At 32.6% G+C, this 21517-nt stretch overlaps 1 non-coding gene across 1 annotated transcript; it reads right to left on the bottom strand.

Moving 5' to 3' along the window:
* Positions 1–20855: 20855 nt before the first annotated feature.
* LOC127077715 (small nucleolar RNA R71) lies at positions 20856–20962 on the bottom strand. The gene has a single exon (XR_007787496.1). It is a non-coding gene; the product is annotated as a small nucleolar RNA R71 (small nucleolar RNA).
* Positions 20963–21517: the final 555 nt, after the last annotated feature.

Here is a 21517-nt window from a genome sequence, read left to right as displayed (position 1 = left end):
TACACCCGGCAAGTCGAAAACCTGACAAGGCGGCTTGGGCAAAAAAGGGTATCCCGGTGGATTGAAAACCTGAAAGGGAAATCCAGGCAAAAGTTAGGGATTAAAGCGTATGACTATGTCTCGTTTGGATCACTCATGTAACTTCAACTGATGGTGCTACCTAAATCAAGTTCAAACAGATAAAGATCAATCCAATCGTTTCTGTCTCAACAGCAGAAGATGAGATATTTGAAGATAATGGCAATAGTAGAATTGAAACTCAATAGGATCATTTTTCACATAGCTGTTTTCTTTGTTTTATAAAAAATTTACGACGAATTCCTCTTACTAGGATTTTTGTCTCCTTGTACAAACTTGCCTATGTATAGGTCACTTTGTGATATAAATAAAATTTCATCTTTGAATCCAGATTTACTTTTACTCTATTTACATAAGCGAAAACGTCCATTGGTTGTGTTTGAATGTATGTATGCTTTTGAATACGATTGATGTCTATCAGAAATGCATAAAATGCAGTAATAGTATTTACTAAGGACGAACGAGGGTAGTAGTTCAACGAAGCTTCGCCGGTTCATCCCCACTACAAATCCCCAGTAGAGCAAATCTATCTTGATAGATACTTCGAATTACGTCTCCCCTTGAATTTATGTCCATCTCTTTTATCCTCAGTCGGGATACTCAGGAACTTATTCCTTCAATAGAAGTACGACGAACGAATACGGGAAGTGACAAATACTATACTATCAAACAAGACGGGAACGAGTTCCTCATATTCTTCAGCAACGAATCGGGATTTATTTTCCCTAGCCAGCAGTTGTTATACAAAGATATTCGGACGCTTCAGGCCGCATGATTCATACATACATCATTTACATCATACCATAGCATATCCATAAGTGCATAATACATTTACTTAGATGCACCATGCCATGCATGCGTACATATTGCATAAACTAACCTTTTCTTTGCAGGATGGTTATATACAGATAAAATACTATCAACAATTCACAACAGGTCAGAAACGATCTATATGAAGATCTAGTGCTGATACTTAATCATTACTCAAGGTGTCCTTGGATAGTAGGCAAACGGTCTATACGAAGATCTATTCCCTAGTCCAGGATGTTTTCAGGAGAGTTAATCCTGATACTCTTTTGTCCTCGGATAGTAGGCAAACGGTCTATACGAAGATCTATTCCCTAGTCCAGGATGTTTTCAGGAGAGTTAATCCTGATACTCTTTTGTCCTCAGATAGTAGGCAAACGGTCTATACGAAGATCTATTCCCTAGTCCATGATATTTTCAGGAGATTTCATCCTGATATTCTTTTGTTCTTGGATAGTAGGAAAATGGTATATACGAAGATCTATTCCCTAGTCCATGATATTTTCAGGAGAGTTAATCCTGATACTCTTTTGTCCTCGGATAGTAGGCAAAAGGTCTATACGAAGATCTATTCCCTAGTCCAGGATATTTTCAGGAGATTTCATCCTGACACTCTTTTGTTCTTGGATATTAGGCAAACGGTCTAGACGAAGATCTATTCCCTAATCCAGGATATTTCCAGAAGAGATAATCATCACGAAGATTTATTTCTACTGGTCTATTCAACAATTCAAGACAGTTCAGAGACGATCTATACGAAGGTTTAGTGCTGATACTTAATTCAGAAAGAAATCGCCACGAAGATTTGGTTCTGACACTTAAATTAAAAGTATGTTCTTAGATACGATTCAGAGACGGCCTATACGAAGACCTAGTACTGATATCCAGTATCAACATCAAGATATTACCACCTCCTGATATTATGGATGGCACCTATAAGCCCATCTCCAGTTCTTCCAAGTGGCATCTTCAAGCCCACTTAAGCATATACAACCAGTCATCAGTGTTACTTTACGCACCGGCGAGTGAAAATTTTTGGGCTTTTGTGTTCAATCCCCTTCAACCTTCCAAGTCACGAATGGCACACAGGCCAATCTAACTCCTCAGGTTTCAGAAAATTGAACAGGGGCAGCTGTTGCACCCCAAAATTTGCCCTCTATTTTTAACTCTAACCAATTTTTTGTTTCACATTCATTTGCATCATCTTCATAGCATAACATTTTTTTCTGTCTTAATATTAGCCGGAATAATTTCTCGGAATTTACAAACAGACTGGTCAAATTAACTTTTTAACTGTGCCTAAAATTAGTCAACGAAAAAATGTCAAGTTTAAGTTTGCAAATGTCGGTAACATTAATCTGCGGTTCACGTGGTTTAATTTGACATGCTAAAAATATTTTTACGACTATTTTTGGTCATATGTTGATCAGTCTGAGCGGTTTAAACGGTCATAATTTTTATTTCAAAATCCGACCAAACGCTGTATTTTTCCGAGTCATTTATTTCGCGCTGATTATTTTGACGTGTTCATTTTATTTTTTCGAGCATTTTGGTGCCCGACTTTTATTTTTTTTGAGTCTATTTATTTTTATATTGGGTCTAGAATAAATAAATAGGTTAATTAGTTTTTATTTTAATTTTAACTATTTTAATTATTTAACTTTATTCAGTTTTTTATTTAATATTGGGTCTAGAATAAATAAATAGGTTAATTAGTTTTTATTTTAATTTTAACTATTTGAATTATTTAACTTTATTCAGTTTTTAATTTAATATTGGGTTTCAAAATAAACTTAGGCCCATTATCATTAACCTAATTTGTTCCTATATATATTTACTAGCATGACTGATAGAGGGAGGTCGGAAAGACAAAACAAAAAAGAGAAACTGAGAGTGGTTGATCTATACTATCGTACACACAGTTTGGTAATAGTTTATATATATATATTTCTATTTTATGTTATAATTTGATTATGTTTTCGGATCGGATCGTGTCAATACGCCGTTTTCACATATACGTGTATGAGGCCTGACATTCGTGTTATCCGATCCAGTTGCGATGATCGCAATTTTGCGCTAGCAACGCCGTTGTTTTTTTTAATTCATTTTTTTATATATATACATATATTTAGATCTGCACATTTTTTTCATAACTAACTACCCTGATTTTTCCTAAACCCTGACAATTTCGCCACAAACTCTAAATTTCAAACCTAAAACTTTAACCGTGTTGTTTCCTCTAAACCATAAACCTTTTCTTAAACCTTAACAAACCTTATTATTATTTCCTATTTTCGCTCATATTTGTGTTATTCATACACTCTAACTGCTTCGCCCTTGTAATATTTTAAGTTTTAACTTGTAATATTTTCAGTTTTACTTTTCGCCATCTTTATTATGTAACTGCACCAAAGCGTTGTAATAATTAGGATTTTATTTTCTGCCATTTATTTTCTGCCATTTTATTTTTCTGCCATTTATTTTTCTGCCATTTAAATTCCTGCCATTGATCCTATATTAACTGCGTGGTTTAGTAATGTAGGGCGTGAAAACCTACTAAATTAATTATTTAATATTTTTCTATAACCTTTATATTTTTTGTAAATAAATAATAAATACTAACTATTTTAATAACTTTTTTTTATTACTTACTTATAATAATAAATCCTTATATATTTTGTAAATAAAATCTAATTGACCATTTTTCTAATTGAATAATAATAATAAACCTATTAATCTAATAATTTGATATTTTCTATAATCTTTATTTATTTTATAAATAACTAACTTAATATTTTTCATATAACTCTTTTAATTCATATTTTGTACATTAATGTATTTTAAATTCTTTTATTATTACTAATTTATTTTAAACTCATATTTTTCTAATAACTTCTAAAAAAATCTAACTTGTTTAACCTAAAATAATTTCTTTTAAAATTCTAACCTTTTTATTATCACTTTATTATTATTGTTATTTTATTATTGCTTTATTACCATTGTTTATTTATTATTTTATTATTATTTGCTTTTATCTATTCTATTTTTGCTTCATTATTTTCCTTATTTTAATTTTGTTTTATTTATAATATTAGGAACAAATGTATAGGTTGTAAACTTATTCTTTCTCGCCTGATTATTATGTATCTGTCCCATAGCCATGTAATAGTTTAGGAATTTATTTTTCTTGCTTTTATTTTTGTAAATATTTATTGCGTGGTTAGTAATTTAGGGAGTGCAAAAAACTAACCGTAAATAATTGAACTTAGAAAATTAAATTCAAGACAAATATCTGAAAAATAACACTCACACACGTAAGTCGATCTTTGATCGCCATCTGTACTTCCTAGGGTATTCCTCTTGGTTGCCTTCTTTAAATGGTCAAGTCCCTCGAAAATAGGGGTGTCTTAAGCAAAGTCCCTTCAAACAGAAAAATCATCAAGTCCCTATAAACTTAAAAGATCAAGTCCCTACGAGGTTGCCTACGATATAATGATCTTGTCCCTTTTAGTGTGTGGTATGTTTTAGAAGTTTGGTTATTTGTACGAAATCTCTAACATGCATTAACACCTATATTTTTATTGCCCGACCTCAGATAGTTGTGACTTCTACATAAGTCCAATTACGATTGCTTAACATATAGCTAAGTTTGACCCTCAAAGCATAACATTCTAGTAAGTGAGATTATAAGTCTCCCATTCTTCATGGTATTGTATGGAGACTTCACCTTTTTTCCTTTCATGAGAGCTAGTGGCATACTTGTTGAATTATCCAAGTTGGAGCCCTTCTCATGGAAGATGTCTTGGTTCAAGGATCCATACTTGTGAATGAATAGTTGAGTGTTCTCCAAAGAATGACTTAATCAATTAAACTCAACACTAACATTTGACTAACCATTGACTAATTCTTATTCATGATGCTTTTACTTTCAAGTCATTTACTTTATGCAATTTAAATTTTAGTCATTTATCATTCATTGTCATTTACATTTCATGCAACTTGTTTATGTTTAAGTCATTTTTCACTTTGCTCACTTGAGCCATATCTTGTGATTGTATATATTGTTTGTGTGTTTTGACTTTGTTTGTGGTCTTAGGACCCTTAAAACATCTAATAATAACAAAACCCTAAAAGACATTTGGTGGACCGTTGGGACTTGATCTGAACTTTTAGACTTAGGATTAAACAACTTTCCCTGTACCAAAGGACTTGGCCAATGCCAACATCTAAGACTGAGCTATCTTTAACAGTAACTTTCATCTGATGTAAGACCTTGGACCTCTTTGATTCATCTACTACTTTGTCCATGTGCTTAATTGTTATTTTGATATTGTCTATGTCTGATGTTTTATTCTAAGTTGATCAAGGAATCTTTCATTTGATACATTGGAAGACGATGAAGACTGCTAGCTATTGGAATGCTTGCTTGGATATGGCTATATTTATTTGATACCTTGATCTTTATGATGTCTGGATATTGCTCATTGCTTATTGCTTATTTCTTGGTCTAAGTCCAAAGGAAAATGGGTTTCTATATGACATTCTTGTCTATTGGATTGCATCCTATTGGTCAGATCTTTTCAACTCTTAACTTTTAAATTTGTGCTTAGGATAGTCTCTTCATCTCTCCCACTTCTTAAATTTCAAAATCTCTCCCTCTTTTCAAAAACTTTCTTTGCTTGTGATTTCAAACATAGACATGTTTTAATGATTAGAAACTTTGGCCTTATGCCAATGAATTTAAAAATCTTTTATTAATCAAATCTTTAAATAAACTTAACCATATTTACTTGAATGTCAAAATACAAAAAGAACTAATAACCCCATTCAAACTTTGGCCATTTTGTGCCCTATTCTTAAATTTTTATTAAAATCAATTCACCAACTTTCTTTGAAATTTTTACCACGAACTACGAGGTTTTGATCCTTCATTTTTATGTTGGTACGTAGGCACAAGACTGAAGGTCTTGTCAAACACAAAAATATAACCAATGAATTCTTTTCTCATCCTCACACTCTATTTTTTATCAAACATCATTTATACCCAAAAACATATGCACACAAAAAGGGCTCCCTAGGAGTACCTAGGACACTTTGGGTGATAACACCTTCCCTCTGTGTAACCAACCCCCTTACCTGTAATCTTTGGCATTTTATTAGTTTTGATTTAAAAACTTCTTATATTTGGGTTTTGTACGTACTTTTCCCTTTTCCTTTGGAAACAATAAAAGCGCGGTGGCGACTCTGGTTTTATTGACGTCAAGTTTATCCATAGTTTGATGGTCATGAATTTACCGCTACACCCTTTCCCTTGCAAATAAATAAAAATAAAAATTAGGTAAGATAAACAATCCAACTACAACTCTGAAACAAATATCAAACTTACGTAATTAATCATAAATTTTCTTTTCCCATTTATCACATTGATCAAACTCCATCATTTTCCTAAAGCTCATAATGTGGAACTCCTCCAGAATCTCTACAACTTCCCATTTAGTGTCACTCAAATAACCACAGTCGAAGAAACTTATGGCTACACAGTCCTTTGTCTAATATATAATGAATAATTACTCACTTTCCTTCCCATACATTACCATGGAACAATTATCTCGCACATCACTCTCAAAAACATATCCCTCTAATTTTTGTAGTTGTTTAAGTGATGAGTAAAAAGAACCCTCCAGAGATTGTGAAATGAATCAACACCCCAGGCCATAAATGGTAGAGAGATACATATAAAATAACTCATCTTCTGAATCAGTAGGGATGACCATGTTAAACCATTCCTATTTAGATCAGGGTTCCAATACGATGTCTTCCTCATCTCCCGAGCCTTATAGGTTTATGATCTTACAAAAAGAAACCACTTTTCCTCAATTGTGTAAATAGTTTCGAATTATTTTACTTCCAAACATTCTGTAGAACTGGTCTCCATTAGTGATTTCTTCTCTCATAGGAAAGAATAGGCTAGAATGGTATCACTATCACTACTAGAATCGGAACTGCTAAATGTAACACCCTAAATATCCCGACTCTTTAATTTAAAAAAATAAACAATATTACTCTAAAAAAGGTGCTACACATTCACAACATGCATACTTTTTCAAGTTAATCAAAAACTTGTAGCGGAACTCAATATAAACATATACTTTAAATTATGTCTTCAAAATAAAGTACTTCATTAAATTTAAACAAATCCAAAACAATTAACTAAAGAAAATAACGAATTATTCCCAGTGTTACAGATCAAAGCAACTGGAAATTAAATAACAGAAAACAATGAATAAACAAAGAAAAACCTTAATGCCATCTTCCAACTCACAACAGTTATTACTTCTCCTAAGTATATGTACCACAACGTACAGAACACCACAAAAAAAACAAATGATGGGTGAGAATACACTAAAATATATTAGCGGTGCAAAACATAGCAAGGGTAGCATATTCATACAATCATCAAACACATAGAATATTCTGAACAACAAAATAATTCAAAAGGCTTTCATGTATGCAATGTGACAAACTATCCCGACTCAATGCACGTGGTACCATTTTGTGAACATTAGAGTTATGTTACAGATATTCATCCACTCACTAAGGTTCGTTCAAACCTCTTCGAACCCAAACTCATCATTGATCCCCACTGTTGCACCCCAAAATTTGCCCTCTATTTTTAACTCTAACCAATTTTTTGTTTCACATTCATTTGCATCATCTTCATAGCATAACATTTTTTTCTGTCTTAATATTAGCCGGAATAATTTCTCGGAATTTACAAACAGACTGGTCAAATTAACTTTTTAACTGTGCCTAAAATTAGTCAACGAAAAAATGTCAAGTTTAAGTTTGCAAATGTCGGTAACATTAATCTGCGGTTCACGTGGTTTAATTTGACATGCTAAAAATATTTTTACGACTATTTTTGGTCATATGTTGATCAGTCTGAGCGGTTTAAACGGTCATAATTTTTATTTCAAAATCCGACCAAACGCTGTATTTTTCCGAGTCATTTATTTCACGCTGATTATTTTGACGTGTTCATTTTATTTTTTCGAGCATTTTGGTGCCCGACTTTTATTTTTTTTGAGTCTATTTATTTTTATATTGGGTCTAGAATAAATAAATAGGTTAATTAGTTTTTATTTTAATTTTAACTATTTTAATTATTTAACTTTATTCAGTTTTTTATTTAATATTGGATCTAGAATAAATAAATAGGTTAATTAGTTTTTATTTTAATTTTAACTATTTTAATTATTTAACTTTATTCAGTTTTTAATTTAATATTGGGTTTCAAAATAAACTTAGGCTCATTATCATTAACCTAATTTGTTCCTATATATATTTACTAGCATGACTGATAGAGGGAGGCCGGAAAGACAAAACAAAAAAGAGAAACTGAGAGTGGCTGATCTATACTATCGTACACACAGTTTGGTAATAGTTTTTATATATATATATATATATATATATATATATATATATATATATATATATATATATATATATATATATATATATATATATATATATATATATATATATATATATATACATTTCTATTTTATGTTATAATTTGATTATGTTTTCGGATCGGATCGTGTCAATACGCCGTTTTCACATATACGTGTATGAGGCGTGACATTCGTGTTATCCGATCCAGTTGCGATGATCGCAATTTTGCGCTAGCAACGCCGTTGTTTTTTTTAATTCATTTTTTTTATATATACATATATTTAGATCTGCACATTTTTTTTCATAACTAACTACCCTGATTTTTCCTAAACCCTGACAATTTCGCCACAAACTCTAAATTTCAAACTTAAAACTTTAACCGTGTTGTTTCCTCTAAACCATAAACCTTTTCTTAAACCTTAACAAACCTTATTATTATTTCCTATTTTCGCTCATATTTATGTTATTCATACACTGTAACTGCTTCGCCCTTGTAATATTTTAAGTTTTAACTTGTAATATTTTCAGTTTTACTTTTCGTCATCTTTATTATATAACTGCACCAAAGCGTTGTAATAATTATGATTTTATTTTCTGCCATTTATTTTCTGCCATTTTATTTTTCTGCCATTTATTTTTCTGCCATTTAAATTTCTGCCATTGATCCTATATTAACTGCGTGGTTTAGTAATGTAGGGCGTGAAAACGTACTAAATTAATTATTTAATATTTTTCTATAACCTTTATATTTTTTGTAAATAAATAATAAATACTAACTATTTTAATAACTTTTTTTTTATTACTTACTTATAATAATAAATCCTTATATATTTTGTAAATAAAATCTAATTGGCCATTTTTCTAATTGAATAATAATAATAAACCTATTAATTTAACAATTTGATATTTTCTATAATCTTTATTTATTTTATAAATAACTAACTTAATATTTTTCATATAACTCTTTTAATTCATATTTTGTACATTAATGTATTTTAAATTCTTTTATTATTACTAATTTATTTTAAACTCATATTTTTCTAATAACTTCTAAAAAAATCTAACTTGTTTAACCTAAAATAATTTCTTTTAAAATTCTAACCTTTTTATTATCACTTTATTATTATTGTTATTTTATTATTGCTTTATTACCATTGTTTATTTATTATTTTATTATTATTTGCTTTTATCTATTCTATTTTTGCTTCATTATTTTCCTTATTTTAATTTTGTTTTATTTATAATATTAGGAACAAATGTATAGGTTGTAAATTTATTCTTTCTCGCCTGATTATTATGTATCTGTCCCATAGCCATGTAATAGTTTAGGAATTTATTTTTCTTGCTTTTATTTTTGTAAATATTTATTGCGTGGTTAGTAATTTAGGGAGTGCAAAAAACTAACCGTAAATAATTGAACTTAGAAAATTAAATTCAAGACAAATATCTGAAAAATAACACTCACACACGTAAGTCGATCTTTGATCGCCATCTGTACTTCCTAGGGTATTCCTCTTGGTTGCCTTCTTTAAATGGTCAAGTCCCTCAAAAATAGGGGTGTCTTAAGCAAAGTCCCTTCAAACAGAAAAATCATCAAGTCCCTATAAACTTAAAAGATCAAGTCCCTACGAGGTTGCCTACGATATAATGATCTTGTCCCTTCGGTAAATATGATGATAGTCCCTACGAGTTGCTAAAGACACCCCTTATGTTGCCTTCATTGACCATACGATGACCCTACGCCCGTCCCTTAAACACATCCAAGGTAATGACTACCTATTCCTTAATAATAGGGACAATCTTACCATTGAAAGAATATACGAGAACACGAAAGACTTAATCTAGGGTAGGTATCTCATAGTTACTTGCTCACACTTTTCAAAATTACTTTTACACCTCACAATTTCTAAACTAGGCTTTGTATACACCCATACGAGGGTCATTACAAAGTACTTAAAGAAATTTTTTCTAATCACACACTACACCCTTGCAAACAAACAAAGTGAGCTAAGTAACTAAGAGCCCATGGATAACCATGGATATAAAGGGTGCTAATACCTTCCCTTTGTATAACCTACCCCCCGAACTCAAAATCTTTTTAAGGTCTTTCCTGTTCTTTTATGTCCTTTCCTTTTGGATAAAATAAAAGTCGGTGGCGACTCTTGCTATCCGCAACATTTAACTAAAGTCAGTTCTCCCACCGTGTTACACCCACAACTGAATCAGTGATTCTTCACTTCTCAACACGACACATGATGCATGACATACAGATGCAACAACACTATTGATTCCACTTTGAACCGTACACAATAGCATATAAGGCAATCACAGTAGTTCTCACTCCGAACTACACGCCTCAATATCAATAACATATAATTATATTCATCGGCACATAATTATACCAACAATCCACCACTCATACACATAAAATATAATTCATAACATACAATTATGTAAAACATCTCAAATATTATTAAGCTCATCATAGTATTTTATCTCAACATAAAAATCAAGGTCATAATCTCATCAATAATTATCTCAACATCAACATCAACATCCCTCCTTATGGGGTAATCATTAATCCAATCAATCACAATAATCAAAACAAAATGTTTACAACGTTATTAACCATTAATTAACATTACACAACAAGTAACACCATATAATCACATCCTCAAGTACACTATTAACCTATTAGGACCTTACCATGAAGTTTTACTATGCGTTAGCTTCCCAACCCTTTAAACATCGCCTCAATTGGAGTCACGAAACTCAAGTTATGATAAAAATCGTATCTGAACAAAATCAGCCTGGTCGTGATGGGTCGACCATCACAAAGGTGACGTCCGTTACCGCTACTTCACCATAAAAGGACTTTCGAACCTCCGATTTCGAATCTGTAAACACAAGAACACTTAGAAATTCAACATATAGTAATTATATAACAATTATAACAACATACAACACATATATTATAGATCCTAACATCATTTAATCACCAATCTATTTCAAATCTAAGAACATGTTTATCAAATCAAAACCACATGAACATAAACATTCAAACTCATATTTGCGCATAGACATCATACATGAAATTTATAAATAAAACATGGCACAAATTTCATATGAATTACAACAAACATGATAAGTTTCACACAATCTGATTTCAAACTCATAAAACAACAACAATGGAGAAGATAAAAAAAACCTAGAGGAGGGTGATGATCCCTCTTTACCCTTCATGCATTTGACACCCATATAAGAGTAGTTCTCCCCTTACTTTAATTTTCAACAGCAAATCCAAGGTCTTAACTATGATTTCCTCTTCCTGGAGATCCCTTTAGGATTCCTACTTCTTGTCTCTTTTCCACTTTTTTCCACGTATCAGACAAAAACCTCAACTTCCTTCACTTTGTCTATATAAATGACCTAATACTAATTTGCTTAATTCACAACTTTCCTATTTTTCTAATTAAATAAAATTTTACTAATTCCCAATAAAATTCAATAAACACCAAATAATTCATATGAATAATATAAAGCATTTTATCACTCATAAAAGCAATTAAAAGTTCAATTAACTAATTAATTGAAAACTCGGGGTATTACGACTCTCCCCCACTTAAGGAATTTTCTTCCTCGAAAATCACCCAAATGAAAAAGCTCTGGATAAGACTCTCTCATCTGAATCTCCAGCTCCCACATCATGCTTCCTCAAGAAGGTCCTCCCCATACTACCATCACCAACACGATCTCCTTACCTCTCAAGTGTTTCACCTATCGATCATCAATTCACAATGGTGATGTCTTCATAGTCAAGTTATCTCTCACCTACACATCATCCATTTGAATCACATGAGATGGACCAGGAAGATATTTCCGAAGTTGAGACACGTGAGCTACACTATGAAGATTGAGACGGTGGTAAAGCAACTTTGTATGTTACTTCTCATACTCTCTGCAAGATCTGATAAGGACCAATGAAATGAGGGTGTGAGCTTTCGAGATATCAACGCATGACCAACACCAGTCACTAGAATGACTCTCAAGAACACATGATCTCCCTCTCAGAATCCAAGTGTTTTCCTTCGCTTATCATGGTAACTCTTCTGCCTAGTCTACAAAGCTTTCATCTTCTCCTGAATCATCTTGATCTTCTCAGTAGTTTGTTGAACGATTTCTGGTCCAAGCACAACACTTTCAGCAGAATCATACAAAAACAAAGGTGTCTTACACATTCTACCATACAATGCTTCAAAATAGGCCATTCCAATGCTAGAATGGAAATTGTTGTTTTATGTAAACTCTAGCAAAGGCAAGTATGTATCCCAACTACCTCCTTCCTCCAACACGCAAGCTCTCAACAAATCTTCTACAGAATAGATGGTTCTCTCTGTCTGACTATTCGTCTGCGGATGATAAGTAGAACTCAACCGCAACTTAGTTCCCAAGGCTTCCTGCAAACTCTCTCAGAACCTTGACGTGAACCTCAAATTTCTATTTGAAATAATAATCGAAGGAATACCATGTAACTTGACTATTTGCTCAATATAAATCTCTATTAACCTCTGAAACGAATAATTGATCTTTATCGAAAGGAAATGAGATGATTTAGTCAAACTATCAACAACAATCCAAATCGAATCACTTCCCCTCGAGGTCTTTGGAATCCCTGTCACAAAATCCATATAAATGATATCCCATTTCCATTCAGGAATATGCAACGGTTGCATTAGTCCAAATGGTTTTTGATGCTTAATCTTAGACTTCTGACAAGTAAAACAAGCATAGACAAACTCTGTGTCTTCCTTCTTCATACCAGGCCACTAAAATATTTTCTTTAGATCTTGTTTCATCTTAGTGGCTCCGAGATGAATACTCAAACTGCTTTTGTGGCTATCTTCCAAAATCATCTTCTTAAATTCCAACATATCAGGCACATAAACTTTATCCCAAAACTTCAAGATCTCATTCTCATAAACTCTAAAGTCCGCTTCTTTCCCTTGGTTAACTAATACTCTATGATAAACTAATTCCAAATCTAACTTCTAACCTTCTCTTATTTCATTAAGAAGATTGATGGTCAAATTCAGCATTCGCAACATCACACTAACAGGAGTTATCTCATACACCGAGATGAGATCTCGAAACTACTTGATCAAATCAAATTCTATAACCATCAATGTCGACATATGCAAGGACTTCCTACTCAGTGCATCTTCTACCACATTAGCCTTGCCATAATGGTAACTCAGTTCGAACCAGTACTCCTTCAAGAATTCCAGCGACCTTCTCTGCCTCGTGTTCAATTCTTTCTTAATCAAACAAGTATTTCAAACTCTTATGGATGCTAAACATTTTAAACCTAGAACCAAATATATAACGCCTCCACACCTTCGACACAAAAACTACAGCAGCTGACTTTAAGTCATGGGTAGGATAATTTTTCTCATGATTCCTCAGTTGCCTCGAAGCATATGCTGCAACCTAATGATTTTACATAAGCACATTGCCTAAACTCATATTGTAAGCATCAAAATACGTCACAAAAGATTCATTTGCATCTGGTAAAATCAAAACAGGTCTCGTTATTAACCTCTTCTTTAGCTCTTAAAAACTCTCCTTGCACTAGACATCTCACACATAAGCTTGACCTTTTCGAGTCAACTGAGTCAAAGGTAATGCTAACTTCGAAAAGCCTTTGATAAATCTTCTATAGTAACCAGTCAAACCCAAAAAGCTTCTAATCTCTGAAACAGACTTAGGAGTCTCCCACTGCAACACCGCGTCAACCTTCGACAAATCAACTAGTATTCCACCACTAGAAATCACATTACCGAGAAAACTCAATTCTCACAACCAAAACTCACACTTGGATAACTTGACATACAACTTTTTCTCTTACAAAGTATGTAACACCACTCTCAGATGTCCCACATACTCTTCATCTGACTTGGAGTGCACCAAAATATCATCGATGAACACAACCACAAACTGATCCAAGTAAGGATAGAAGATCCTATTCATATACTCCATGGATACACCTGGCACATTAGACACACCGAACGACATCATTAAATACTCATATTAACCATATCGAGTTCTGAATGCATTTTTCAACATATCTTCAGACTTTACTCGAATCTGATGGTAACCCTATCATAAATCAATCTTACTGAACACGTAAGCACCAACCAACTGATCCCTAAGGTCATCAATTATTGAAAGAGGATACTTGTTCTTGATAGTAACCTTATTAAATTATCGGTAATCAATATACAACCTCATGCTACCATATTTATTCTTGACCAACAACACTGGTGCTCCCCCATGACGATACACTATGCCTAACGAACTTCTTCTCCAACAGGTCTTCTAATTGTTTCTTCAGCTCTCCCGATTCTGATGCACACATGCGATATGATGCCATTAACACAAGTCTAATACCATGTGTTAAATCTATGGCGAACTCAACTTCTCGCTCTGGCGGCAAGTCACAAACATCGCCAGGAAACACATAAGGAAACTCACACAAGACAGGTATATCACTCGCCATAACATCACCCTCTACTCTTAAGGCAACAAACATCACATGCACCTGATCGCCCTCCCTCAAAGATATCTCAACTTGACTGGCGTACATGAATCTCGAATCCATGCTCTCTTCGGTTCAGGAAACAACACAACCTCATCCAAAAACCTGAACGCTTGTAATCAGCGACACACTGAACCAACCATTCACACCCGAAACATCTTAGAGAAGTAAAAGCTCATCCCCCACTTATTTCAATCCTGCTCCTGTTGGCAAGAGGTTAGGAAATAAAAACGGGCATTGACAATGTTCACACACATGTCGAATGCCATGGAAATAAACAAATTTCACAAACCTAGGGAAAATGGACCAACCTGCTTTGATACCAACTATGTAACACCCTAAAAACTCCGACTCTTTAATTTAAAAGGATAAACAATATTATTCTCAAAAAGGTGCTACACATTCACAACATGCACACTCTTTCAAGTTAATCAAAAACTTGCAGCGGAACTCAACATAAACATATACTTTAAATTATATCTTCAAAATAAAGTACTTGATTGAATTTAAAACAATCCAAAACAATCAACTCAAACAACGATAACGACTGGTTTTCAATGTTATAAATCAAAGCAACCGAAAACTAAATAACATAAAACGATAAATAAACGAAGAAAAGTCTCAATGCCATCTTCCAACTCACAAAAGTTATTGCTCCTCCTGAGTATTTGTACCACAACGTATAAAACACCATAAACAAAACCAAAGAGGAGTGAGAATACGCTCAAATGTATTAGCGGTGCAAAACATAACAAGGGTAACATATTCACACAATCATCAAACACATAAAATATTCTTAACAACAAAATAATTCACAAGGCTTTCATGTATGCAATATGACCAACTATTTTGACTCAATGCATGTGGTACCATTTTGTGGATATCAGAGTTATGCTGTTGATATTCATCTACTCAATGTGATTCCTCTTCGAACCCAAACTCCTCATTGATCCCCAATTCTAAATCGGCGACTCATCACTTCTCAACATGACACATGATGCATGACACACAGATGCAACAACACTACTAATTCCATTTCAAACCATACACAACAACACATAAGACAATCATAGTAGTTTTCACTCCGAACTACATGCCTTAACATCAACCACATATAATTATATTCATAGACACATAATTATACCAACAATACACCACTCATACACATAATTATAATTCACAACACATATTTATGTAAAATATTTCAAATATTATTAAAGTCATCATAGTATTTTATCTCAACATAAAAATAAAGATCATATAGTTTCTCATAAATAATCATCTCAACATCAATATCAACATCCTTCGTCATGGGATAATCATTAATTCAATCAATCACAACAATAAAAACAAAATATTTTCATCGTCATTAATTATTAATTAGCATTTTACAATAAATAATACTGTATAATTACATCTCAAATACACTATTAATGTCTTATAACCTTACCATAAAATAGTATTACACATTAACTTTTAAACAGTTCAAACCACGACTACTCACAAAAGTCAAACATTAACTTAAATAAGATATTCTATAACTCTCATTGAAAATGCTTTTATCCTTACTGTGGTAAGTTCAATTAATTAATAGTAGTTTTAATGTATTTGGTGTATTGTCCTGTGCCTTGAACATTATTATCTTTTAAAATATATTTTGTTGACAACAACAAGAAACAATAAAGCAATATATCCTCAACATGACTTTCCAATGTGGTTCACACTACCGGCATTTCTTTTAATATTTTTTCTTTTTAATTAAATGGAAATTTGTTGATTAAATATTCAAAGTATCAAGAGAGCCATGAGAAAACGTAAGCTTATTTGCTACCTTATTTATAAATACATATCGGAGGCGTGGTGGTTTGATTTTATTCAAAATTTGTTGGTTCTAAACATTTTCCCTTTTAATTGATTACAGCATCCCTACGTAACATTCATTTAACCATAATAACATTTGTTTTTGAAAAACTTATTGTATTTTTTAAAATATTCGATAATATAGTGGGAGTCCGGATATATATATATATATATATATATATATATATATATATATATATATATATATATATATATATATATATATATATATATATATATATATATATATATATATATATATATATATATATATATATATATATATATATATATATATATATATATATATATATATATATATATATATATATATATTTTAATTTAATTATAAAACAAATTTTTATAATATTTTAAATTTATATGTGAAATTTGTTTTAGAATTTGTTGAAAAAATACGTTATTTGCATATTTTGAATTATATGTAATTCATGATTTTTTCCAAATTTTTAAAATGACCAATATCTAATTTTATATATTTTTATCAAAAATTTCAAAATATTCAATAAACATTTTTATTATATACTTGAAAATATTTGATAAAAAATCATTTTTTAATATTTGGTTTTTATTTATAAAATTTATTATAGAATTTATTGCTGGAATATATTAGTTGCAGAATTTTATACATATTTTAGATTATATGAATTTTACATATTTTAGATTGAATTTAATTGATATACACTGTCAGTGTAAAAGAATTTTACACGATCAATAAATTATAACCGTTGGATATTAGGACAAGTTTGACTTTTATTTTTAAAATCTATAAAATAATGCAAACGGGTGATAATGATGAATCGATAGTGTAAATTTTTTTACACTGACAATGCATATTAGTTAATCTCTTTTAGATTATATGAATTTTCACTTATTTGACTATTGAATTTTCCTTATCTATGTCAGATGTCAAGGCCTCCAATATTTGTGAATGACTTGGAGATAGGGAACCATGTTTGAAAGACGACAGCCAAAATTATCGATTTGTGGACTATCAAAGATAGGAATGGCTAGTTGCATATACAAACGGTCATTCAAGATGCCAAGGTTATAAATCCTTCAATACTGATTACCTTTTCTCTCTTCATTTATTTTCTTATCTTTTCAATTCCTAATGACATGAACTTCATCTAGGTCATAAAATACAAGTCGTTACGCGTCCAAAAGATTATAAACATTGGATGGAAATGTTGACTGAACACAAAAATTATACAATGTATAATAGTGAACCATTAAAAAATTATTTACCATTTAGGTCTTATGATAATCAACTCAAACTTTTGTTCACCACTGCAACCATTGTTTGTAATAATGATGTTCAGAACATACCTGTTAACCAATTCAATTTCAAACCTACCTCTGAATTTCTAAATGGAACATTCAAGCCTGACTACTTATATAGTATATCCAATATATTTTCATTACACTATTTTGAATTTGTACTTTATTACTTTCCATTACTAATGCTGGTCCCATTTGTAAATCATCTTCACTACTAGATGTAATTAGAATCCTTCATGAGGTTATCAGAAAATAGACTATTGGTAACAACAAAAAATATTGTGCTAACATTGCACTTAGTGACTACAATAGAAACATCATTTAAGTAACTCTCTAGGACGGTTATGCTTCAAAACTTTATGACTATCTCAACTCGCACAATAATGTTACTCCAACGGTTCTTATCCTAATGATGACACTAAAATTCACCGTATTTTCGACTCCGATTTCGCATGCATTCTAGTTGTATTATTGTTATTTTGTTGTGTTATTACTATGTTTCTCTTTGTTTTCAGGTTTTTACTTTAATCGGAGCCCCGATCGAGAAAATGAGTGAAAACGAGCTAAAAACCCTAAAATTCAGCATTTTACACTTGTGACTCCCACTGTGGCTGACGCCATGGGCCATGCCATGACGTGTCCTAGCTCAACTTCCCTCAACTGCCACGTTCCCCACTACTTCCACTAAGGCGCCACAGATTGGCCTTGTGGCGGGCGCCATGGACTTGTGGCGGGAGCCACAAGAGGAAAAGTTTTCCCTCCCAAATTCAAACTGAAGGGCATCCTTGTCTTTCCCATTATTTTACTTGCCTATAAATAGAGACTCGAATTCATTTGTTTAATCGTCCAAACTTAGAGCAGAGGCAAACTTAGAGCAAACTTAGTTTCACTTAGGCATATATTCAGTATTTTAAAGTGGTAATCGCTTCGCATTGGGGTGTTACCACAATTGTGTAATCGAGTTTGTGATCGAGTCTGTAATCGAGTTTGGAGCACTTTGGAAGGAAGTTAATCCTGCCGCCATTTTCATTTCCGCTTTGCATTTTATTCAACCCTCCGATTGGAGCAGATTTTTGTTACTTTGCCTTTATCTATTTTATTTTCCCGCACTGTCTTTACTTTATTTATTTCCCGCACTGTCTTTACTTTATTTATTTCCCGCACTCGCTTTACTTTATTTATTTCCCGCACTGTCTTTACTTTATTTATTTTTCGCACTCGTTTTACTTTATTTATTTCCCGCACTGTCTTTACTTTATTTATTTCTCGCACTCGCTTTACTTTATTTATCTCTCGCACTCGCTTTACTTTATTTATTTCTCGCACTCGCACTACTTTCATTTACTTTCCGCACTCGCACTACTTTTATTTACTTTCCGCACTCGCACTACTTTTATTTAAATTAAAATGCACCTTTAATTTACCATGTCTAACTAAATCTATAAGGTTAGAATGTAAGGATCGTAATTGAACCGATAAACCGTACAATTGTTCGTAGAAACACTTAAGGGCTATTTTGACTTTCAACTTAAGTTTTCCCGCACTTAATTTCCGTTGGGTAAGATCGAAAGTTGTCCAACGTCTCTTTAAACTTAATTATTTTTAACTATTTCAAAAACAACGAAAGCGCTTTGTCTAGTTCATTAGGAGTTTTTAACTTAAGAAGAAAAGTGATTTTAAAACTATTTTCGGACGCGCTTATAAGTTTAGAGTCTAGTTCGTGAGAACCTCTTTTGGTTAAGAAATTCAGGTTAAAATACTTTTCAACTTAGTCAAGATACTATATTTCTTAAAAATAGGTTTACTACTCTAACGCAATGCGCGCCTTTTTATAAGTGACAATAAGAGGGTTTGATTAGGGAGTACAACTCGGTTCTGAATACGCGAAAGCGACAATTTCTGTTAAATTGGTTCTTTTCAAAGTAGGAAACACTGCCCATAAGTAGTTCTATTAGCAAGTACTTGGATTATTAATTGATTATGTGAATTACATTCGAGCCTGTCTTTATTAATTGATTTTAATTCAACACTTTACTTTTCATTGCACACTCTAAAAAAACCCTATTTTGATTACCTTTGATAAACACCATAACAATAGATAACGATAGATTGACACTTGGTCTCTGTGGATTCGGGAATCTTTTATATTATTCTGACGCGTTCGTATACTTGCGAAAAGCACGCATCAAGTTTTTGGCGCCGTTGCCGGGGACCAATTTCGTCAAATTTCATACCCTGTTGTTATATCGTTTAGACTTAGGTTATTACCCGTCGGTCAATGCGAAGAACTCGCAGCACCGGAAGTTTAGTATACCCTCTAGCGGCACCTGAACGTTACGCTCGCGCACGTTTATTCTTTCATAGAATTATGAGGGCTATGGCCGAAGATCAAAACCAAAGACCTCTTAAGGATTTCTCCCAACCATCCAACGAAGAACCTAGTTCTAGTATAGTAAACCCAACCACCCCAGCTAATAATTTCGAACTTAAACCATCTCTGTTGCAACTAGTGCAACAGAGACAATTCGCAGGTCTCGCTACAGAGAACCCAAACCAACATTTAAAAATATTTCTTCAATTAGCAGACACTTTTAAAACCAATGGAGCTTCTTCTGAGGCGATCCATTTAAGATTATTTCCTTTTTACCTCAGAGATAAAGCCCTATCATGGTTAGATTCCCTTCCACCCAATTCCATCATGACTTGGGATAACCTTGGAAGAGTTTTCCTTGCTAGATACTTTCCCCCAAGTAAGACTGTCGTTCTTCGAAACCATATAACTAGATTTACCCAGAACCAAGGAGAATCGTTGTTTGAAGCTTGGGAGAGATATAAAGAGTTGTTAAGAGCATGCTCACATCATGGCTTAGAAAATTGGTTAATTATTTAAACCTTCTATAATGGACTTTATTATAACACTAAGATGACCATCGACGCTGCCGCAGGCGGTGCACTGATGAACAAACCTTATCTTGAAGCTAGTGCCCTCATTGAAGATATGGCTCAAAACCATCAATCATGGGGAGTCGAACGAGCGAAGGTTGAGAAGAAGGAAGCCCAAGGAGGAGTGCATGAACTAAGTTCTATAGACATGATGCAAGCTAAAATGGACGCATTAGCCCTTAAGGTCGAGCATATATGCATAAAACCTAATACTGTAGCCGCAGTTTTGTCGGATTGTGAGATATGTGGAACCAAAGGACACCAATCTGCAGAATGCAATCTATTAAACGAAACCCACTCTGAGCAAGTGGACTACACCTAAGGGAGCCCATATTCGAATACCTATAACCCTGGATGGAGGAATCACCCGAACTTCTCCTATAAGAACAATAACCCTATCCAAAATAATGCACCTCCAAGAAAAACAGGCTACTAAGCCCCAAGATCAAATCAACCTATGCAACCTGTAGCACCAAAGAC

Source organism: Lathyrus oleraceus, chromosome 4 (genome assembly GCF_024323335.1).
Source record: "Lathyrus oleraceus cultivar Zhongwan6 chromosome 4, CAAS_Psat_ZW6_1.0, whole genome shotgun sequence".
In the NCBI taxonomy this organism is placed as follows: domain Eukaryota; kingdom Viridiplantae; phylum Streptophyta; class Magnoliopsida; order Fabales; family Fabaceae; genus Lathyrus; species Lathyrus oleraceus.
This window is presented reverse-complemented; position numbering and strand designations above follow the sequence as displayed.